This window comes from Calonectris borealis, chromosome 7 (genome assembly GCF_964195595.1).
Source record: "Calonectris borealis chromosome 7, bCalBor7.hap1.2, whole genome shotgun sequence".
In the NCBI taxonomy this organism is placed as follows: domain Eukaryota; kingdom Metazoa; phylum Chordata; class Aves; order Procellariiformes; family Procellariidae; genus Calonectris; species Calonectris borealis.
This window is the reverse complement of record NC_134318.1, coordinates 35991887-36014503: the sequence shown is the minus strand read 5'-3', so window position 1 is coordinate 36014503 and position 22617 is coordinate 35991887. Positions and strand designations below refer to the sequence as shown.

Here is a 22617-nt window from a genome sequence, read left to right as displayed (position 1 = left end):
ATTAGGCTATTCACGGTGCATCATTGATTCTGGATTTAAAGAGTCATCACTTGCTGAAGGCAGTATATGCAGCCTTAGAAAGTTTGAAGAACTTGGGCAGGAGACAACGGCAAAATCAAGGCACGAAAGAGGTAACAGGAAATGTAAGATGAAAACATCCTTAGGCCAGATTAGAATCTTGGGTTATAAAAATTTCTGGTGGTTTAAATGCAAAATTAGGTCAGGGATAGATCAGCTTGGCCTGTTTATTTTTGTCTTTACAGAAGGAAAATTGTTATGTGACACAAATGAAAGTGTCCAAGTTTTACGGTCTCATCTGGTATTAAGATACTTTTTTTCTGGATTCCCAGACTCTTCCACACTTGTAGCATTCACATTTCACTTACTTATAAAAAATTGATTTTGTATTCTTCATATTAAACTGTATCAAAGTTTCCATCTTCACTAAAACGCACAGTTCTTATCCTTTGGAAATGTATTTTGCTTCTTAATTTTTCCTGCACCACTCTCTCATCTTCATCCTTTTCTAGTATCTCCATTTATTTTGTGTTGGCAAATTGCATATGAATTAACATTTTTCAGAGTCGTTACTGAGTCACAAAGTATATGGGACTAATGGTAGATGGTGCTGAGTTTAGGTCCTTCTGTTTTAATCCTATTTTTCATATCTGTGCGTTCATTATTAGTTAAACTTTGTAAGTTATTGATGAGGGGGAGACGGTTGTAAGCATATATTTCTATATGCAGTAGTCATTTGGCCAAATAGAATATGCCAAAAGGAAATATAACCTTTTAAACCTGGAACTTGGAACATCTTACATTTAAAGCAAGACCTTGATGAGATATTATTAATTCACTTCATGTTATATTAAAAAGTTGTTTTATGGGAGAGATCACATTTTCCTTCAGTGTTTGTACAGTCCCCTATAGAGTAAGGCCTCCAGATGCAACCAAAGTACATATGATAAATAATGAACTGAAGAAATGGCAAGTGATCACAAATCCCATTGGATTCAGTTTGATTTGCAAAAGTTCCTCAAGCCTAAATAGACGTTCCAATGTTTTGAAAATAAATGAAATTGTTCCCTGTCCTTACTCCTGTTACTCTGGTATTTTGAAGTCACATCCCACATGAGTTTATCAGCACTGGTTTAAAGTTATGTTATGACTTCAAGTGCATCCCTCATATACTTGACACAAGAAGAATAGGTCTGTTTAAATAAATGATCTCTTCTATTTTGTAGAAACTATAGATAAGTCTGCACTACAAGGTCACTGAAGTTATGTGAATCAAGCAGTTTTATTCCTATGAAATACAACGTTCTGGTGCTCGCTACTTCCTTGTGTTAGAACTGAAACGTGAAGAACAAAGCTCTTATATTTTAACACATTTTTCAAAAAATAACTTACGAATAGAGCCAAAACAAGCCCACACTTTTTTAAAAAGAAACCTGTGTTTGTTGGACAGTATGGTGCCACTTTGCGTGTGAGACTTAAACCTCAATGCAAATTTTACAAAAGAACTGGAGGCATTCATATCGCACTTGGAGAAGGGTATTCATTCCAAGGCTCTCCTCCCATGAAAAATATGCCTTTGTAGTATTTTCAAAACATGAACTAGTGCGACCAAAAGCAATCTGAAGGGCTTTGTTATACGCTTAGCAGTTGAACTGAAAGGTTTCAGAAAGGCAATATAACCTAAACACTGTGAAAAGTAGAATTAAATGCATTAGTCTCAGCACAAAAAGACAACGGCAGAGAGGGGATAAGGAAATGATCACTGAGATGCTACAAGACTGCATATCCTAGTTAGTGGGTTTAAAAATACAGTGAAGGAAGAAAGAGCAGGAAGTGATTGATTAGTATAAATTGCCATAGAAATGAACAAATACTAACCTCCTGGGGTTGTAAAATACAGGGCACTAACCCAATCTGCCAAGAATGTCGCCAGCTGAGCAGCTTTTGATACATTTTTTTCTGACGTGTTCAGAATGGTTGTATGAAAAGCAAGAATACACTAATGGTTTTGTCGCTGTGCCATGTTCTCCTGCACACATGCAAACCTGGGAATCGGAAGGGTTGTGAATGCTTAAAGAAAATATCAGATACTCTTTGTTTACCTGTACTCAATATCTATTTTGAATAGCTGTTGAAGGTTTGGACTTCTAAATAATTTTTGTTTCAGTGGTGCTGTTTAGAAATCGTTCTTCAACTTACCATTGCTACAAGAATTTACAGTTCTCCCATTATGGTGGTATTTTCTTATTTCAAATTGATACAGACAAATGTTGATTTCTGATATATGCTTATTTTATGTTTAATTTTTATTTATTTATCTATTTATTTTAATGTTTATGCTTATTTTATGTTTACCTATGCATGGATTTGTGTAATATACTCTTTTTTCTATCCCTAAATTAAATCAGCACTCCATCTTTGCTAGGAAGATGCTTAACTTCGTCAAGCATCCTATAAACTCTTTTATAAAGCTGGCTTCTAATGAAGTTTGCTAAACACAGAGAGTAAATAGTGGTTAGTTTTATAAAAAGTGCTGAATTCAAGTATTTTTTGAGGTGCTTGACATCTTGCAAAGATGTCCTCAGCACCACATAAAAATAATTTATAAAATACTGTGGACAAAAAGGAAGATGAATGCCAACAGTGTGCTCCTTATACAGTCATATTTTATGAAGTAATTGCCATCCCTCTCTTTTTTCCTGATAGCTTCACTCTAATGTTTTCTATTTAACTGACATATTTGTTTATCCTTCATTCTCAATCGTAACTTGTGTTTAGTATGCCAGTCAAAAAATGGTTACGGTCTTTCAGTCTCATGCTCTACCACCACTGCTTGAACCGTCATGTTGGATTATTTGAAAAGGACAAAAGAATGAGTTTGGATGTGTACTCACACCATGTATTCTTCAAGAAAAATGCTGCCTCTGCATTTAGGAGAGATACATGGAACTGAAAGATGATAATGAAATAAACTTCAAGTGATAGATTAGACTAGACTAGAGCAATTGTTACTACATCATCGGCAGAGATAAATAAAAACCTAAGACTTTCATACTGGGTTTGCTATAACATTTTAGAAGACATTTTGCACAAGACAAAAATGATAAAAGTCAAGATGGTTAAGGATGTTGAAGTCTAAATTTATGCATTGAAATCTATCAACTCCCTAGTTAGTTCTATACTTTGTTTTCCCACGTTTGTTATAAATGTCTTGCTCCAGTTAACCTTAGTTCAGCATTCAGAGAGAATTTAAGGTTTTTGTGCTTTGGAAGAAGTGTGAGTAGTGGATGCGTGTAATTGGGATACATGGCCCTTCAGACTGAAGGCAAGTACTTTTCAGTCAAGTCCAGTATGTGAATTTCTCTGTACTCTCAGAAGCAAAATTAAAAAATTATGAGACAGGAATTAAAAAGCTCCAACATTTTGTGGGGAAAAAAGAGGAAAAGAGAAATCTAGATACTTAAATATGTTGATTCTTTCTATTTGCATGTAAGATTAGTGAGTGTTTAGAACAGATGTGGGTCATATTGCAAGCTTCATATAATTCCACATAAACTTGGGACTTTAAAAAATATCTATTATGGCGAGTCTTAGGATAAGAACAGGAGACAGGGCTCACAGTTCTCTGAGGGGACTAGGACTTAAACGTGACTCACAGACTGAAAATGACTGTGCTTTTCCCTTGTAGGTCTATCTGTTGCAGATCTTCAGCACTGTGTAAGGATCTGCTAATCTGGTGTTTGAAGTACTGTCTATAATTATTTAATGTAGCTTCCTGTGTGCTAAATATTATAATTATAAAGCACTGTGTAGGTGTTTGGAGAGGGTTAAAAGCTTCAGCGTAGTGTTCTGAGGATCAAGACCCAGCAAGTGTGGAGCTTCATGGACTGATAATTGGGTGGTGGGTGAACATAAGCAGGAAACATGGTCAGCATGTAGGTGTGTTGTTGATGAGGGGGTAGTACAACTGCTGAGATAGTACACTGGAACAGAGACAAAGGGAACTTGATTTATCCCCTGTGCACCAGTATTAGCTCGCCCATATGCCTGGCACCATCTTTTCCCCATCCCTTCACACAGCCTCCGATTGTTCTGTTTCTTTTTCGTTTTGAGAAAAACAAGCACTGTCCTTTCAAATGCCCTGCCTGCTCTGTCCCTTGGGAGAAGTTGTACTTGGACCTTTTCCTCCAGACATTGCAACTACGCAGAAAGTTATATTCTGGGGAAAAAGATGGGCAGGAATATAAAACTCCCAATGCTGTGCCAGAACAAAATAAAAAAAAAAAAAAAAGAAAAAAAGGATATTGACTAAATGTTTCAAATGAAAAGATTTAAATTTGCGTCCTGTATTTCCAGGATAGCTGACATAATGGGGTCAGCCTGCTAGTACAAGTGATTTAGAGAACACCTATTGGCAGCTTTTCTCCTGAAAAAGCAACGTCTTTAATTTGCTTCAGTAGCAATTCCGTTGTACCTAAAGAAGTCTTGTGTGCTTTGCGTGTTCAGATTAAAATCTGACAGCCAGAGATAATTTAAAGTTTCATCTTTAATCTTATACTCCTAATTTGGGGAACACTGAGCAAAATTCTGTGTTTTACCAAAACAGAGACTGCTTTGTCCATTGATTTCATTGACATTGATTTCAGCAAATTTAATCCTTGTTTGCTTCAGCACCACGCTGGAGTGGGTCCTCAAAAAATGTGGAAATATAAAATTCCCTGAGACTGTACTGATTTACTTTATGGCTCTTGCACCTTTCAGACAGAACCAGAAAAGGTCAGGTCACCATGAGTGAGAGACAGGTTCGGGTTTTCAGTCTGTATGGCAGTCTCGGCGTTCATAGGCAGGAAAGCAATCGGCAGTCCGCCTGCATTACTATGCAAACAGTGGACCTCAGTGGCAAAAGGCTGCTTTGCAGTGAATGTATACATACATATGTACTAATGCTATAATCATGCAGACTGCTCCCACTCGGAGCAAGGCTGCACTTGGGTTCTTCACCATCTTTGCCAAAGAATTTCAGGACCACACAAGATAGATCATTTTCAAGCTTGTTGAAAACCTGCTGAAGTTAAAGATCTGATTAATACACCTGATTAATTTCTAAGTACAGAGAGTCTTTGCCTCTCTTTTGAACATCAGAGGAACAGTTTGAAGATGTAGCCAAGTATCATACCTATAGGCTCAGATGTATCATATTCGTGTCAACGTTGCTATGAGACATCAGCCATCAGTAGTCAGTAGAAAATTGTTCTCATTTACCAGCCTCGGTTGAACTTCTTAGTTGAACATCAGGCCCCCTTGCAAGATCAGTCACGATTTGTGGAGTAAAATACTGGCTAAAGCTCTCCGACAGTGTAAGTCAGCACATCTCTGTGTTCTCATCAGAGCTACACAGATGTACACTGGTCAACGTTCAGTCTCTTTGGCATGTAGAGCTCTCTGTAAGACCGGACCTTATATTTAATGATCAATAGTCCAATGAAACATTTTTAATGTTGGAAGTCGGGTGTAATAAGCTTCTGTTTAGACAGCAAAAGACAGCAAAATGGTTTATTTTGCATATTAGAATTACAGTTTAATTTATGTTTATTTGATTAGCGTGCTTTTCATTATACCAAAGTATTGCGCATGTATACTGCTGGAGAGCCTAATATTTCATCAATGATAAAATATTTTACAGTTCATTTAAAAAAAAAGTTTTAATAGCCTGAGCATCTTTAGTGTATTATAATAATACAGCGCTTTATAGCAGACTGTAAAACTCCAGACTACAGTTTTAGGAATCATGCAATTTTGTTTTATAGTTTAATAATTATTCAATTGAAAATGAGTATGAGGTTACTAAAAACCAATTTAATGACTTACAAAAATACAACTTTATTAAAATGTACTACACACCTTTACAGAAAATTGAAATTTCTATGGACAGATTATAGTTCTTATCCTCAGAAAGAATTTTGCAAATTATTGCTACTAAAAGCAGATGTAGCATTTGCAGTGTTCCCCTAAGCCACAGTTGTTTCTACATTTCACATCAGTATCCACTTATAGGAATACCCACAAAAATACAAAGTGCTAGAATAAACCAGAATCAGAAAATTGGATCACCTCAGATAAGCCAAATCAAACTATTCATAGCCCATGTTATTACTTCATCTGGTTCTTCATCATATTAAAGGTATCCCTAATGTCAGCCAACTTTAGTTCTCAATCAAATATCTAGTCCATCATGTATTTCCCTTTTAAAACAGATAGCTCGCTATAGCCTGCAAAAAACAGTCATAAAATGGAGTACAGTATTATAATTTAATTTTAAGGCATAACTACTACTAATAAAAATTTTAGGTCATTGCATTGTGATGGTAGATGTTTAATCATTTTGTCTTTGGAAGTATAGTTCATAATATATTGTGCGTTTATGGGACTTGACAAAGTGCTTTGTGTAAGACATATTGTTTGCTGTTAGCAAATACTAGTTTTAGCCACGACTCTGCTTCCATTTATACTTGTGCAAGTGAAAGTAACTCTGGTTATGCCAGCAGGCTGACCCTGTGGCAAAGCAAGGGCGGGCAAAAGCGATCGTGCCACCAGGTTTCTAGCGGAACAGGGAACAAGAATAGAAACCTTGAAATCATTAGTACTTTTAAATGTTAACTGGAATAGCTTGCAGGAGTCCTACTTATAGCCCCAAATCCCATCATACTAGCTATTCCACAGGCTCATAATGAAAAGGTACTCCTGATTTTAAAAACCTAATGAATTAGAGTTAACTTCGGTGAAGCTAAGATATCACCTCATAGCCTTTATTTATTCTGAAAACCACAGAGTGTATTTGAGTGCTCTAGAAACAATAAATATTTTACTATTATAAACTATGTTAATGCACTATGTTATCCTCAAAAAGTATATCCGCAGAGATACATGAGGAAAACCAAAGTGAAAGACTGGTACTATCTCAGACAGTTGATACAGTTGCCAATACAGAAATGTTTCTTTCTGAAGTACGAAAATAGCTCGGCAGTTGCCAGAATTGATCCAAATTTAACAAATAAAATCTTTCTTTATCAATTCTGCCATTTTTGCAAAGAATTGTTATTTTCTAGGCAAGCAAAAGGATTTCACAAGACTTTTATAATTGAAATGTATGTTTAAACACTGTTATTGAAGCAGGTATTGATGTTTTTGTTTTGCAATGTGACAGTTTAAGACAAATGACAGTGTGGAGGCTAAATAATTTTGGATAGCAAAGCACTTTAATCACAGATGCATACAGTTTTATGAATTACACGCCTTCTCCGTCTCGTGGGTGGATAGTGCAGGGCGAGTGAGAAGTCAGGGGAACAGCGTACCAATTTGTTGCACAACCTCATCATTCCGTGGGGGAGAAGGCTCACTCCTGAGGGGGACCCTGATGCATTGTGCACAGTCCTGGGACAGGGTTATGGGTTTCCCTCATCTCTTTTCCTCCCTGAAATCCCCAGAGGTTGGAGAGATGGTCCCAGATCCTGGAGTAGGGTTGTGGGGCTGCCCAGAGTCTTCCCAAAATCTTTGTTTTCTGGTATTTTTTATGAGTCCTTAAGTATATGAGTGGGTAGAGAAGAGCTCACGGATGACTACTGCATTCAAATTGTGCTATAATTCTCTGATTTGCTGTCACCCTTGTTGGCTCTTGCAATCTGCTTGTTGCAGACACTTCTGGACACTTGCGCTTCGTAATGATCAACAGGTTGTTTGCATAGATTAGCTACCTATTTCCTAGAGCGCACCAAACCTATGCTGTTATTGGGACAAGTCGATTGTATTTTGTCTACTGCCACAACAAAGTTCAATTAAAGTTCACTGTCTTATGCTGACAGCTCTGTCTGATTTATTTTCAGTCCAAAATAATTTTAAAGAAGATAAGAATTGGGTAGTAGGCAGAAGCCACTGCCCTGTTGTGGTAGGTCATGAGCAGTTATTGGGCAAGTAGAGTTCTCCACAAGCCTCAGGAGCCTTGTGCACATGTTTAATTGTCTATTTCTTAGTAGTTTCAATCGTTCAGATTGCCTTGTTGCTGGTTGTAGCTGAATCATTAGGAAGAATGTAATAGAGTTAAAGCATTTGAGGAAGGTGTATGAATTTGCGTACTCCACTGCTCAGAAAAATAGAAAGGAAAACCTGATGTTACCCACTGGATGAAAATGGGCTTGAAGGTATTTACCATTCTCTCCTTTTACGCATCTTGCAGAACATGCCAATTGTGGAAGTGGATGTGACAGCTTTGTTCATCCTCTTACACTCAAGTCTCATGGCAACATTACTTTCCCTAGCACAGAACTGTAACCTTTCCTCTGGAGGTCTAAACACCTCTGTAGTACCAGCAAAGAAAATCACAATGCTTTTAGAGAGATAGATTCCCTTAAACTCATACACGGATAGCAGATCTAAACAAAGATCCTTTTTAAACACCTTCCTGTACCCTTGGAAACCCTCCCTATTGGAAATAATAGAAATTCAAGAAATAGACTGTTTTATCATGGAGGAAAGTTCCCCTTCAGGAAACGATAACCAAGACTAGTTCTGCCTATTTATGTGACGTGAGTTGTTAGACTATTAGTCTCAATTTACTGGCATATCTACTCCATCTCTGAACCTCACTTCCAGTTAAGTCTTTATTAGGTCCTTTTCCTATCTGTCCTTTCATCTTTTTTTTTTTTTTTGTCCTTTCTTCTTGCAGATCCCCTCTATAATCTTTGGGCACTCAACGGCCTCATAGACTTATGATATGAAATTTATCAGTATATATTTTTCTATATTCCCTGTGTCTGACGTAATGGCTAAATGCCGATTCAGGGGAAAAGAAGTACTGCACAAGACTGAGCAGAAGGGATGTTGAGCCTGTGTGGCACAGGAGGAGTCACCGTGCCATCACTGGCTTGGCTGCCTTGGAAGCTACAGTGGGCAAAGGGGAAGGGGCTGGGGGTTGTGGCCATACTGGGGGTGCAATAAGAGATTGGAGTAGGTCTGTGTTTTGGTTGGAGAAAAAAAGTCTGAGGCAACTCTGCTTCCTTATCCTTGATTAAAGAGGATACATTGCCTTCCTCTGCCAACAGCAAACCTAAGTACATGAAGTATGTTTACGCATATAAAGTCATTTAATTTGAGTCTAAAGAGGCAATCACACGACCTAATCAAAATCTGCTTTTGTTTATACACTCGTAAAAATGGAATAACTCCATAGTTGTGTACATTGCAATTATCCTTAAGTATACCTTGTAATTATCAGTTACTCCTTAGATATTTATACATCATTCCTTGATATTTCTATGTAACCCATAAACTAATGTTCTTAAAAAATAAACTACCCAGACTCACAGTTATCATGTGGCAGATATGATCAAAAGCATTTCAGTGATAATAAAGAAGATTTTTTAAGAATAGTTTCCTCCTTGTAACCAGGAGCAAATGAAATATAGAAAAGCCCAATGGAAATTAGAATACAATAATAAGTAATCATTCTAAATCATACATTGGTGACAAGGCAGCATAGCTGCAAAAATAGTATACTGTTGAAGAACTAAAATTTGGAACATTTTCCGTAGCGTGCCTAAATTTTTCAAGTAGTCAAACCAAGTTTATAGGACAGAAAATGAAACATAGCCTTTTATCCAAATTGGCTAACATATACTCTTAATAAAAAAAAAAATATTAATGATAACAAAACATCTGAACATAAATATATTTTTGTTCTGCTTTTAATCTGTCTGCTTATTTTACTTATATCTTCACTGTACATTAGTAATCAAATAGTGGGAATAAATCACACCCTTTGTCTCCTACTTACTTTTTATCCCTATGACTTCTAATCAGCCGTCTTACCTGAATAATAGATCTCTGTGTTACCCTCAAACCATCTATTCTACAGCTTGCTACTTTTTCAACTTGCTGTTGAGTTCCAGAACATGAGACGCTGTCACCCATTTCAGTTCCTTGCCTTCAAAATCAATAGTTCAAAATGTTTATTTTAATCTGTACTTTGGAGGCGAGCCTAACAATTCCACACTAAATTGTAGTTCTAATCAGTGGACTTGGCCTGATAATCCCACCTCAGGTTAAGCCCTCCTGTGTGCTTAGCCCTTTCTGCGAGCCACAAGCAGACTGACTATTGTGCATAATGCAGGATATTTTTTCATAGGTTCATTCAGCATGTGTCCTAAAGAATTACAGGATTATCCTCCCTCATGTCTTTCTTAAAACAGAATTAGGTATTCTGGGCAGTAATTTACTAAATACTGCATAACATGGTACTACATTATTTTTCCAGATTGACATTTTCAGAAGCCTCAAGTTGCCTCTAATTCAAGACTAGATATGCATTACCACATGCACATAAACATTTGGATGTACTGAATTCATGCTCAGATTTGAAATGTGTGCATTCAAATTTGTTATGTAAGACGTGTACCAGGTAGGATCTAAATAGCTACCTGCAGTCATAAGTACCTCATTTGTGCAGAGAGTCGGATAAGTGGGCATATAAAATAAGTGTGCACGGATGAAAGCAAAGCAGTCACAAGTATCTGTGAAAACCCATTCCTAAATTTGTGTCTGCGCAAACGTAAAAAGGTGGTTTGATCAGAACTTTTCAGATCAACAGTGTTTACTATGTTTTTTACAATGGCTTGCCCTCCTCTAGAAAAAGTAGTGCATTAAAGGTTGCACGCACCTGAGTTAAATTCTTGAAGACCATTATATAATGTATTCTATGTTAGTATGCTACTCTGCACACTTCAATAACATATGCACTGTAATTATCTGGTTCTGAGGGCAAATTTAGGGATCTGTTCCTGCAGGGAACTAACTGCCTGTATACAATTTCAGAATTCAAATGCAAATTCAGAAGGAAAAATTGTCCCTTTTTTCATACTGATTTTGAACATAATTAGTTTGACAAATTCTTGCAACTATCTGCAGAATCCTGCTCTCATCAAGAGTTGGCCTAAGCCCTATTACTTTTAATTAAGACTTCCTGATTATTCCTAAGGATTCAGTCACGGTTATTTGCAGATGAGAAATTCAGATTGTTATAGGCACAACTGAAAAGGTTTAGATAAAAAACACACCCGGTCTATACCCAGAGAACAGCTTAATGAGGATACTTAGGAATCATTAATTAAGCAGAGGCTTTTCACCTTCAGGCTGATGGCTGAGATACAATATCGTATTTAGTAGCAGTACAACTCTTTGGTAAGTGCCCTTGGTGAGAGAGCTCTGCTCTTTGGAAGCTGAACTGATCGCCCTGGGTCCACATCACAGGGACAGCCCCTAAAATACAAGTCATGCTGGCTCATGTCGGTGTAACAGGAGACTGGACTCTGGTGTTTCATGAACATTTAAAGAGAGTAACTGGCAAAGCTGCAGCTCCAAATAATCTCCAAGCCAGTGAGATGCATCTGCTCATATATGCTCTGCAAGTCCTCATTCATCATCTGCTCCCCTTTGTTATGTACAAAGCCTGTTGTAGTGCAATTATGTTCATCCATGCACAGCGTATCAGAAATGCGATGTCCTATGCTGTTCAAGTGGTCACTGAGTGTGAGCAGCATAGTGATATCCCACATCCCTTTTAATCATGCTGCTCTCCAATACTAGAGAGGCTAATCCCATCTTGGCCACTGAACATGGCATCTCTTCAACCCATTAAACTCACTTCTCACTGGGACAGCTCAATACACTAGTGCAGTATCGGTGCTGGTGTGCATATGCAGCCTGCAAACACAATATACATATGTTAATATACAGTGGACACCATCTGCATTATACTCATCTCTAGTAATGCTCTCTTAGTTCTGACTTTCCACCCACTGGTCTGGAGGTAGGACTAACACAAGAAGCCATATTGTTGCTGTAGTTGACACACACCCAAGATGTATTTTTTTGGAATGCTTCCTCTTTGGAAACTTGATGACAACGTATTGACACTGAAACTTGCTAGTAAGACAAAGCTGATGCTTGCGAGTATTAGATGCATGAGTTGGTAGTTCACAAAAAACACCCCTCACTTGGTGCTGTTTTCTACTTGCCTCAGCTCAGTCCAGAACTATTAATAAAACTGTTATGCATTCAGGGAAATATTTGCTGCCAACCATCATCCATCAAGATTCTCTTCAGATAGCACTCTCAAGATGTTTTTCTAGATGAAACCTTCTAATCTCTCTCTTGAGTCTCACTAAAGGATGTTAAAATTTGGTAGCATAGGGCACCTTCAAGATTTTTCTTGTAGGGTTTGCAATGGAGGGTATAGGAGGACTGTCCCTTTTTAACAGAGCAGCTTATCTCACAGAAAGGGAAATGAAGGGCATGGGGAAACATCCTGAGTGCTTTGCGATGTTATAAACCTATATCCCATTAATTCTTCAGTCTCTTCGATGAAGTGCACTGCCTGAGGTGCAAATTAGTGCCACTTTTGTGCATTGAACCTGTCCTCTTAAGAGAAGAAGTGCTCCAGAACCGCCTCCTCATTTCAAAAATACTACAGACTAGTTGTCAGTATTGACCTGAGCTAGATTACACTAGCTACTTCGGAATATAAAGCTGTATATGCCATTAATAATCCCCTGAACTATCCAGTCTCCCACAACATAATACTTCAAAAAGTAGGCAAACTACTCACAATAAATCTGCTAAAGCTTCTTCCAGTTTAGTATGGAAACCTTACAAGATATACCCAAAGTGATCCTGTTGATCTCCATTACTTGCATTATTAGCATTCGTCTATCTGTATTTTCTGGCTTATTAAATGTAAATATAAATGTAAACCTTCTGTCCTTCTGTGAATGATTTGCGTGATGAAACAAAGCAGGATCATATCCTGTGAATACAGTTTTGCATAATCTGATAATTATTTGCATAATCTGTTTATTATAGGCTCAGATTTGTTTTAATAGGGTTATAATGGTTAAACATCTAACATTCACAGTACTTTTTGTGTCTTAGAAATTGTTTCAGTGATGGAAAAAATTTCTCAGTACTTCTTACTGAGCTCAAATTTGAGGCCATATATGCAGATGATATTAGGAAGTTACCTTTCATTTTCACTTGCTGCTGCCTGGCCAGTGGAAGAATTCCTGTTGGTGCAGTGGGATCAGGGCAGTAAAGAATAAGGCACCTTTCAAATAAGGTCAGGGTTCTGCAGTGTCCTCTTACATGAGAGTTTCTCTGCGTATCTGAATAGCTTCATTAACAACAGTGTAACTGTTGTGTGTGAGATCATCACTCATGTGTAAATAATGGATATGAGGTAGGCCACTATAATATCATCCATTAAAGTATAGTCCGCTATAGTATAGCCCATTAAAGGGAATTAGTGTTAGGATTTCACTCCTAGTATTTTTGAGAAGGGATGATTCTTCTCTCCTTCACTTACTTTAGCAGGGGAAGAATGAATGTAGGATGCTACATCAAAGTCTCTTGCAAGTATTGAGTTTTAAGATCCGTACTGCAAGGGCCTTTTAATAACGTTTAGGAAGCTGACAGGACAAACCAAGGTCTAGCTTAGCTAATGGAGATCTGTGCACAGGACCAACTGGGTGGGTTTTTTTTTTCAGTCATGACTTAAATCTGTTGAAACATATGCTTGTCATAGAAAATAAAATGCCAACAATCAAAGTTGTATGATATTAATTCACTTTTAGAAATTAAAATGCTATCAGAATGTATTAATCACGAATAGTAACAGTGAATTTGAATACCTTTCTACAAAAGTATAAAGGCATATATTCTAATGAAACTAAAAATAACCATAGACACAGCTAGCAGCTATGCTTAAAGTCGACATTGTCTTACATTTCACGTTAAAAAAATCCTGTATTCAGTGACTTTGAACTTTGCCAAAACATTAACTATTGGGGTGAAATTTTTCATATTATGTGTGTGGCCCTGGCTGAATTCCTGGGGAACAGCTGCCTGTCAAAACCACAGTATGCCATAGTGTCGTGATTTAACCCCAGTTAAATGGGGGACCAGTTGGCAACCAAGCCCCACACAGCTGCTCGCTCACCCTCCCCACCCCCGGTGGGATGGGGGAGAGAATTGGAAGGGCAAAAGTAAGAAAACTCATGGGTTGAGATAAGAACAGTTTAATGATTGAAATAAAATAAAATAATAATAATCATCATCATCATCATAACAATAATAGTAATAATAACAACAACAATAATAATATTAATATTAATAATAATAATAATAATAATAATAATAATAATAATAATAATAATAATAATAATAATATTGTAATGAAAAGGAAAACAACAAAAAAAGAGAGAGAGAAACAAAACCCAGGAAAAACAAGTGATGCAACTGCTCACCACCTGCCGACTGACACCCAGCCAGTCCCTGAGCAGCGATTGCTGCCCCCCAGCCCTCTCCCCCAGTTTATATACTGAGCATGACGTCATATGGTATGGAATATCCCTTTGCCGGTTTGGGTCAGCTGTCCCAGCTATGCTCCCTCCCAGCTTCTTGTGCACCTCCTCGCTGGCAGAGCATGGGAAGCTGAAAAGTCCTTGACTTTATAAGCACTGCTTAGCAACAACTAAAACATCAGTGTGTTATCACATTATTCTCATGCTAAATCCAGAACCCAGCACTACACCAGCTACTAGGAAGAAAATTAACTCTATCCCAGCCGAAACCAGAACACATAGCCTGGGTTTGTTATAGATTCACCTTGGTAAATTTGATTGCATTATTTAAAAATAATCTTTCTGATATTTTTATTCTGAATGGTATTTTCAGTGCTAGAAAGGAACGTGGATATTGAGGCAAGTACTGTAGCAACTTCACTAAAATTTTAGCCCTGCCAGTTCTGAGGATACACCTGAGCACCTGCAGAATTCAGCTACAGGGTTAGAGGAACAGGGAGGAAATGCTTTAAATTTTTATTTCAGTGGCACTTCTGGAGAGCAGATTGTGCCAAAAATGCAAAATTCACCAATTAATCCAGATGACAGCTGTTCAAGATGGAATTACTTTAAAAGAAAAAGAAAAAAAACAGTCTCTAAATGATGTCATGATTTAATGGGACTCGGGTACAGGCAGAGTCACAGAACTGCGGATGTAAGGAAACTGATACACCGGGCTGGAAAGGCGTAAACAAAACTGAGGAGGGGAGGGCATAGCTGTATGATGGGCACCTCAGCTAAGCGGCTAGTTTCTTCTACCTTTCTGTGCAAGGTTACTTTAGTATCTGCAGCCTTTGCTTTTGCCTCCCTGTAATTGCAGCGAAGGCACTTGTTATCTGAAGTGTTTTGAAATCCTTTTAGGGCTTTCTGTGTTTTCTTTCCGTGCGTAACCATGCCAGTACTCACAACAAACACACACATACACATACGGTTAATAAAGAGAAAAGTCTTGAACATTTTTAGTCACTTAACCAAAAGCAGATGTTCATGGTCATTCTCTTCCCTTCCCTTTTAAAATTTATGAGTGAACGCGGTGCTCAAGAAACCAGCAGTAATATCAGTTGCTGAAGGTTGCCACAGCACAAACAGAAGCTTCCTGTAACGCTCAGCGCTCAAGGCCTCGTGCAGACTGGTGTTCAAGCAAGCTTGCCTGATCTTTCCTTCCAGCTGCAGAACCAGAGGACACCACCCCTGGTCCTGCTGCCCGAGTGCGGAGGCAACACGTGACCTTGTTCTCTTAATCTCTTCCACCTGCTGACAGCTCAGAGCTGGATGTCTCATGAGACCGACCGATGCGGTGAGCGTCCCTACCGAGCTCTCTCCCTGCAACTCTGCTTTTGGCTTGGGAGGCTCCCAAGTTTTTCTTAGCAGAGAGCCCCAGCGCAGACCGTCCCGTCACCCGCTCGGTGCGAAGGAGAACTTGCCTGCCGGTAGCAGGCGTAGCGCACGCTGCCTCGCGCAGAGCAGCACCTCGCAGCCGCCCTCCAGCCCGGGCACGCCTGGGGGTGTGGGATGCGGTGTAGAGGCACTGCAGAAGTACGGTGCCTCTTTTCAAGGCTCATTAGCGCAATGCAGGCCTGGGCTGTTCTGGCTGAGCTGCTTTTAGTCCCCTAGTAGCCGTGGCTGACAGCTGCTCAGGAGTGTTTACACCACACTCCAGTGCACCGCGTAGCCCGGTCTAATAGGGGAGGTAGGTACTTCGCCTGCTGCCAAACAGAACAACTTTGTTTGCATATTCGGACACGCAAGGGCACACACTCCCGCCTGGGGAAGTGTTGTGGGATCTGTAGTTCTTCAATGGCTTACCTTTGTTCAAAATTAAAAGCTGAGTATGTCTTTTAACTGGGATTGTAATGGCTTTGTGTTCATACTGCTTTTCTTTAGATGCTGTTCAGTGCGCGACAGCCAGATGCTACCTGTAACCGCTGTGTATGGCACTGGGTTGATAGCTGTGGTGAATCACTAGGGAAATGGGTTTTAATAATAAAATCCCAAACATCTCGTCTTTGGATTACGTGGCTGTTCAGCTTTATATCTAGAGAAGAAAAAAAAGAAAACCTAGGCAGCCTATGCCATTGAGATATTAACCTAGCACAACTTATTCCGTCTATGCTTTTTAGTATTCTGTTTTCTCCTCTGCCCTTCTTAGTGCAGAAATATTTGCTTGAGGCAAATCCATAAAAAGACCATATTAGGAGAATTGCATAATATAGCCTAAAAATAGGAAGCAAGAATCTAGGACTATAGAAATTCATTTTACTCAGATAAATGAATGACTGAACATGAAAACAAAATTGTTAGCAAGTTACTTGCCATGAAAGGCAAGTCAGTCAGTTCAGTTGTCTTGGCTGGGTGTCATGTTTTGTGCTGTGCTCACTGGGAGACTAATTGCTTGAAATAAATATTTGAAGATCTCTGTGTCTGATCCTTGTAAGCTGTTTGATCAGTTTGGTGTTTCTGATAGGATCTGTTTTTTATAAAACCTTTAAGATTGCTGTTAGGCAGTTTTTGTACCATATTGTCCCAGCCATATAAGTGCAGTGAGAGGTAGGGCTTAATTAAGTCTCATCTTTACTAACATAAGGATCTGGGAATGGTCCAGCAATAATTCATACGGCACAGGTCATCTTTCCTTCTTTCCACACTTGTTTCTGCTCGTTTGGGGAGGATTACTCCCAGCCCCCCGACTTCACCCCCCAATCAAATTTTGTCTTAATTTTAAGATTGAAGAGGTTGGAGAGAGGAGGTTTTTCTCTATCTGTATTGCACTTTATCAACTTTTAGGACTGTTTCTCAGATTTCTGAAGTGATGTCTGCTGCTAAGTGTGTTTCCATCTACAACTATCAAGAGACCCAAGTCTCTGCACTGGACACCTGTTAGACCAGAGCTAATTTGATCCATCATTACCCACTGGTCTGGGGAAGAGACACCATTCCCAGCCCACCTGGCCCTGTCCAGAAGAGACTGGGCAGTGCTAGCTCGTTAGTGACTGAAGAGCTGGAAAGCTGGTTTTAGCAAAACAGGGACCTACATGCATCCCAGCCCCTCTTCCCAGAGGATTCCTCTTGCCTGCCCTGTGGTGAAGCCTTTTCTTTTCAACCCCCTTTCCTCCTGAAGGAATGTGTGGAAACGATCTCAAGAGACCCACCATCCCTTTTTCCCTTTCCTGACCTGAAAATAAACAAACCTCCCTGCTTTGAGGTTGCCCTCTATCCCTTGTTTCTGATGCTTAAGTACTCAAAACCAACAAGAATCTATTAATGTTGAGGGATAAGGGGACTTTTTAAATGCCATGTGCTCTCTTAAGAAAGCCAGAGCTTTGTGAAGGTGAGCTAGATGGCTCTGTCACTGCGCAGTGTTGCCCACTGAGCAGCTGTCTGCTGGTTTTGGATGGGAATGCTTGAACTGGCAAACCAGAGGGTGGCTGCCCGAAGGCAGTTGGGGCGTCCTGCAGTGCTCAGGACTGCCTGGGGTCCGCCGCCCTGCCCAGCTGCGGCAGAGCTGTGGGGGGAAAGTCAGACAAGACCCTTGTAGGAGAACGGGGCAAACTGTGTGATTTTAGGACAGGTACAAAGCCATGGGGGACAGGAGCTGAGGGATGGGATCTGAAGGGACTGGCTGATAAACTGTTCATTGCACTGCACTGCAGCCTGTAAAACTCTCTGTGTGTTTCCCCAGTGCATATTTGGGCACAAAGGGATAATTGGTTTGCTTTATTTAATGTCTCCCAGCTGAAAAACTTGTGATTTGATTCTTACTGTGCTGGGTGTTATCTATATAGCTTTGCAGACTAGTGCCAGCAGTGTCTTGGTAATGCTTGTTTTTAAAAGATACTTTCTTCACTCTACAGAGTGGGATGACAGCACTGTCGTGCTTTTATGCAGAATGACGACCAATAATTTCATGCCCCAAGCTTGTATCTTGAGGGCTGATTCAGCACAAAAAAAAAAAACCAAAACAAACAGAAAAAAAGATCTGACTTCTTTTTTATAGGTTTGTGCAAAGCTGATTGTTTTTATAGCTTAAATAGCTTTGTACCCTGGCTGTATGGTATGGGTTTCAAAATTACTCTGTGCTGAATTGGATCCTTATTTTAGTAACCTGTGTCTCTGACCCGCACTTTGCTTATCTTCCCTGTTGAAAGTAATTTATACTCCAGCATGGCATAGTATTACTGTGTAATAAGAAAATACTATTGACGATTGTGATAGATGCCCCCACCGCTTAGTGAGTGCAGAAGAGTTAAACTGATTGCATTTTTACAGTCTCTGTATTTCTGTGCTTATTGTTTGTGTCCTGCTGTTGGAAAAACAGGTTAGTTGCAAGTAAATATCTCTAATTAGCACAAGAACAAAAAGAACAAGCACCCTCATTTGTTACAGCTACTTCAGAAGCGTGGTCATTTGAAGGATGTATTCTGGGAGATTTGTCTCTCTTCTTCAGAAAGGCTTGTTAATATGGGCATAACTAACCAGGCATCTCAGGAGAGGACAAAGGCACACTCATTAAAATTAGCTAAAAAACCAACCCACATAACAGATATCTATCGTAATGATACTTCTGTTGTCTCTCACTGTAATGTCTAAGCAATATGTTCCATAAAGCACATAAGGCCCAAAGTGTGTAGCTAACAGGAAGGGGCTGGTTTCTGAGTTCGGATGCTCGCTCTGTGCCTGTTTGCATTCAGGTCCAATGTATGCAGCTCCCTTTACATGCTTCTCCTTCCCTCCCCTCCCTCCAAATTAAAGCTCACCTCTGTTTGGAGCCGTCCCCAGTCAGACCTTTTGCTTGCTGTGAGTAACATAGGTATGCATGCTGTAGTGGTTATATAAACATATTGCTGGATAACAAGCCATAAATAATGTGTGTAGGACTCCTAGTGAGACAGCGCTGCAGCGTTTAATGCATTTATTAACCACATAGTGCTGTGATTTGTAGAAGCTGGATGCATAATTGCAAGAGAGCATTTCTGTCTGCAAAGGATGAGGTAGAGGGATTTGGGGGACGGGAAGCAGAGAGTTACTAGGTTTGGGAGGATCTTACGATGGTTATTAGGTGCAGGACAAGAGAAGACTAGGTTAGGGTGTGTCTGAGCAAGGACATGTGACTGGACTCATCTAGGAGCTACTGGGATTAGAAGGAAACATGGAGGTCCACAGAGTCCTGTGTCTGGAGGAGAAATATCTCTATAAGCAATATTCCTTTCTCCTTTCAGAAAACCACTAGCTCCTCTGCTGGCCCTGATTCTTCTTTCTTTCTAGGAAAGGAATAAGTGATATTCTGCTTCTGATCATGAGAGTTTTTTCTTTTCTGGACATGCAGTTCGTTTCTCTACCAGCCCTTGACTAAGACCAACACTTTAGTTTGAATATTAAAAACTAAAGGTTGCGAAGACCAAAACAAGGCTTGTGTGACTAACGTACAGGATACTGAAGAGCTCATCGGGAGGTGCATGAATATGATTAAATATCATCTGTTGCTTGTGCTACCACAGTGATAAGCTGCTCTGGAAAAAGCAGATGTTCATTTTTACAGAATATAAAAGCTTGAGTGAGTGCAAGGTTGTTGGCAGTATGGGGGCAGCTTCGTCAGAGTAGCCCACGTTACTGAATTATAGCTCCCTGCGAAGCCGGGGTGAGTGTCAACCCATCTTACATAACTTTGTTCTACAGTCAGAGGCATGTCACAGCGGAGCGTATAAGTCATTAGCAAATGCTGTTTTACCTCAGTAGAAAAGAACTCATACCTCTTTCCATATGTTTAACCAGTTATTTTAAGCTGCTTTTCCTTCACTGGTTTTTTATTATTATTTTTATCAGCCCAGCCCTGCTTGTGTTTTGTTTAATGACAAAATTCCCATAGATCTTTTTGTCATCAGATAAGAGCTTTATATTAAAATTCAAAAAAATATAAATTTGAATACAGACTCATTAGCCGTGTGTGTGCTATTTTACTCCTGTGGAACTAGGTACTTCTAGCACATTTGAAGGTACCTTCTTGCCTGTATGTTAGGCATGTAGGAGACCTGAGAGGGGGGTTGGCAGTGAACCTTTAACATCTTGCATAAGAACAGCTCTCATTTCCCAAATTTGTTGATGGCATAGATATTCCCTTCAGAATTGTCTGCAGCTGTCCATGATGGGCACACTTTTCTATTGTTTAATTCTTTAGGATAATGGAAGGAGTTGTAAGGTAAATATCCAATGGCTGAGGATATCTTTTATAATTCAAATGCATGTCTTCCAGTCTGGTTGTGTTTCCACCAAGGCTATCACTTCCAAGCCCTGATTTTTTACCTCTAGTAAGGTGTTCACTCACTGTAGCACAAATACAGCAGTTCTGCTACATGTAGAATCCTTTCTGCCCGAGAGTAGGGCAGGAAGAATTGTCTCCTTAGGTTGTAATTACAGGACATACACTTTCTATAGCACTCTCCTCAACATGTAGGTGGGTTTTTTTTTTTCCATTACTTGTGATTTAGTGATGCACTGTTGCATTATAGTGGTGCAGCCTATGCCAGCATTTCCATTATAACCTGTTTTTACAGGTTTATAACTCAACAGTAAAAACGTACTCTTTCAATTTGAAACTTGGCATATAATGTCTCATCTCATCCTCAGAATGATAGTTTTTTCTTTCCCTCTGCCTTCCACCTGCCCTCCCTCCCCCCCCCAAAAAAAAAAAGGGGTTGCGTTTTTGCTGTATTTTTAAATGGAAGATATTGTCCTTTCTGTTTTGATAGGAGAAAAGCCTGCCTGTTTATTAAAATTATTTTTCAATTCTAAGAAAGGAGATATAATAGAGGATGCATGTGAATAATTGTTGTTGCTGTTAAAATGACTACATTAAGTACATGGATACAGAGAAGTATTACCTTCCAAATGAAAGCTAGGGAATATTGAAAAGCTTTTTTTATGTTGATTTTGTTTCTGTTGATTTTACCCTTAAAATAGTGTTCTCAAAGGTAAATATGTTTTAGCTCTTGCACTCTATCAGGCTCAATGAAGTAAAGGAAGACTGCATATAGACAAAATGATGATATTTTTCTCTTTTCTCATTTAAGAAACACAGTACAGAAGGAACGTAAATTCCAACTTTGGCGTTGAGACCGACTACAAAGAGTAGACTTGTAGTTAGCACAGTGTTATGAATCCAAAGCAGGCGTAAGCAGCAAAGAACAATGTTTCCAACAGACAGATGCTTGTGTGGACTAGGAAATTTAGCACTGAATGACAAACTAAGAAATACAAGGCTTGTATGATCCTTACAGTTTACTCTGTCACGATCTGAACCTCTGAACCTGAGGCCTTCTCTGAAGCCTCACGTTCCAATTCAATATAGTATGGGTGTTTAGGATATAAGAAAATCAGGATTGAAATCCAGTTTCTCCTTCTTTACCCGTCTCCTTGGAGCCAACCATTTAGGAGTTGAAATCTACCCAGCTGCCATTAAAGGAAGTTTCCTAACCTCTGTGAATACCACCACCACTGCAAACACCGCAGGAAGGCTTCACTGTGTTGCTTCTTGTTATAGCGCACTTACTTCCAGGCATTTCTTTTTCCATTTAGATAGTTAAATTTATGCTTACTGTAACGACTTTAATGGTACTAATTAGAAGAAGGGGTATGTAAGAGAGAGATTCCGTGGGGGGTGTTTATTAATGAATTGAGCTATTATTTTGTCATATATTTGAAAACTATCAACATATATACAGTGTGCATTCTACGATAGCTAAGCTGTCTTTCTCTTAAATCCCAGCTGTTTTAGTTTTTCAGTTGTCTCTAATATATCTATCTATAAATATAAAAGTATCATGAAAAGCAGGGAATGTGCTTCCTAATGAGAAGTTCAGTTTCTTCATTTGGATTCTAAAATCAGTAATTAGGTCAAAGAATATTTTATATCCATAGGCAGCATCAATGGCTCTCAGATATAAAATAAAATAGCTGTACGTGGAAGTGAATTTGTTGAGAGTATAAACTGAGAATGCTCAGCACTTCCTTGCATCAGCCTCAGTCCAGTCCATCTCTGCCAAAACCAGTGGGATTCTGCAGTGTAAAATGAATGCAACACAGTGAGATTCAGATCGCCATTTTTTGCAGGAAATAAATTGCAAGTCCAACAAAACTTCCAGGAAGTGTCAGACATGCTCAG

The 22617-nt window shown here is 39.1% G+C and overlaps 1 protein-coding gene across 1 annotated transcript in view; it reads left to right on the top strand.

The window, feature by feature from the left end:
• The window catches only part of GFRA1 (GDNF family receptor alpha 1), a 147033-nt gene that overhangs the window by 120246 nt on the left and 4170 nt on the right, over positions 1-22617 (top strand). The gene's annotated exons all lie outside the window — the stretch shown is intronic.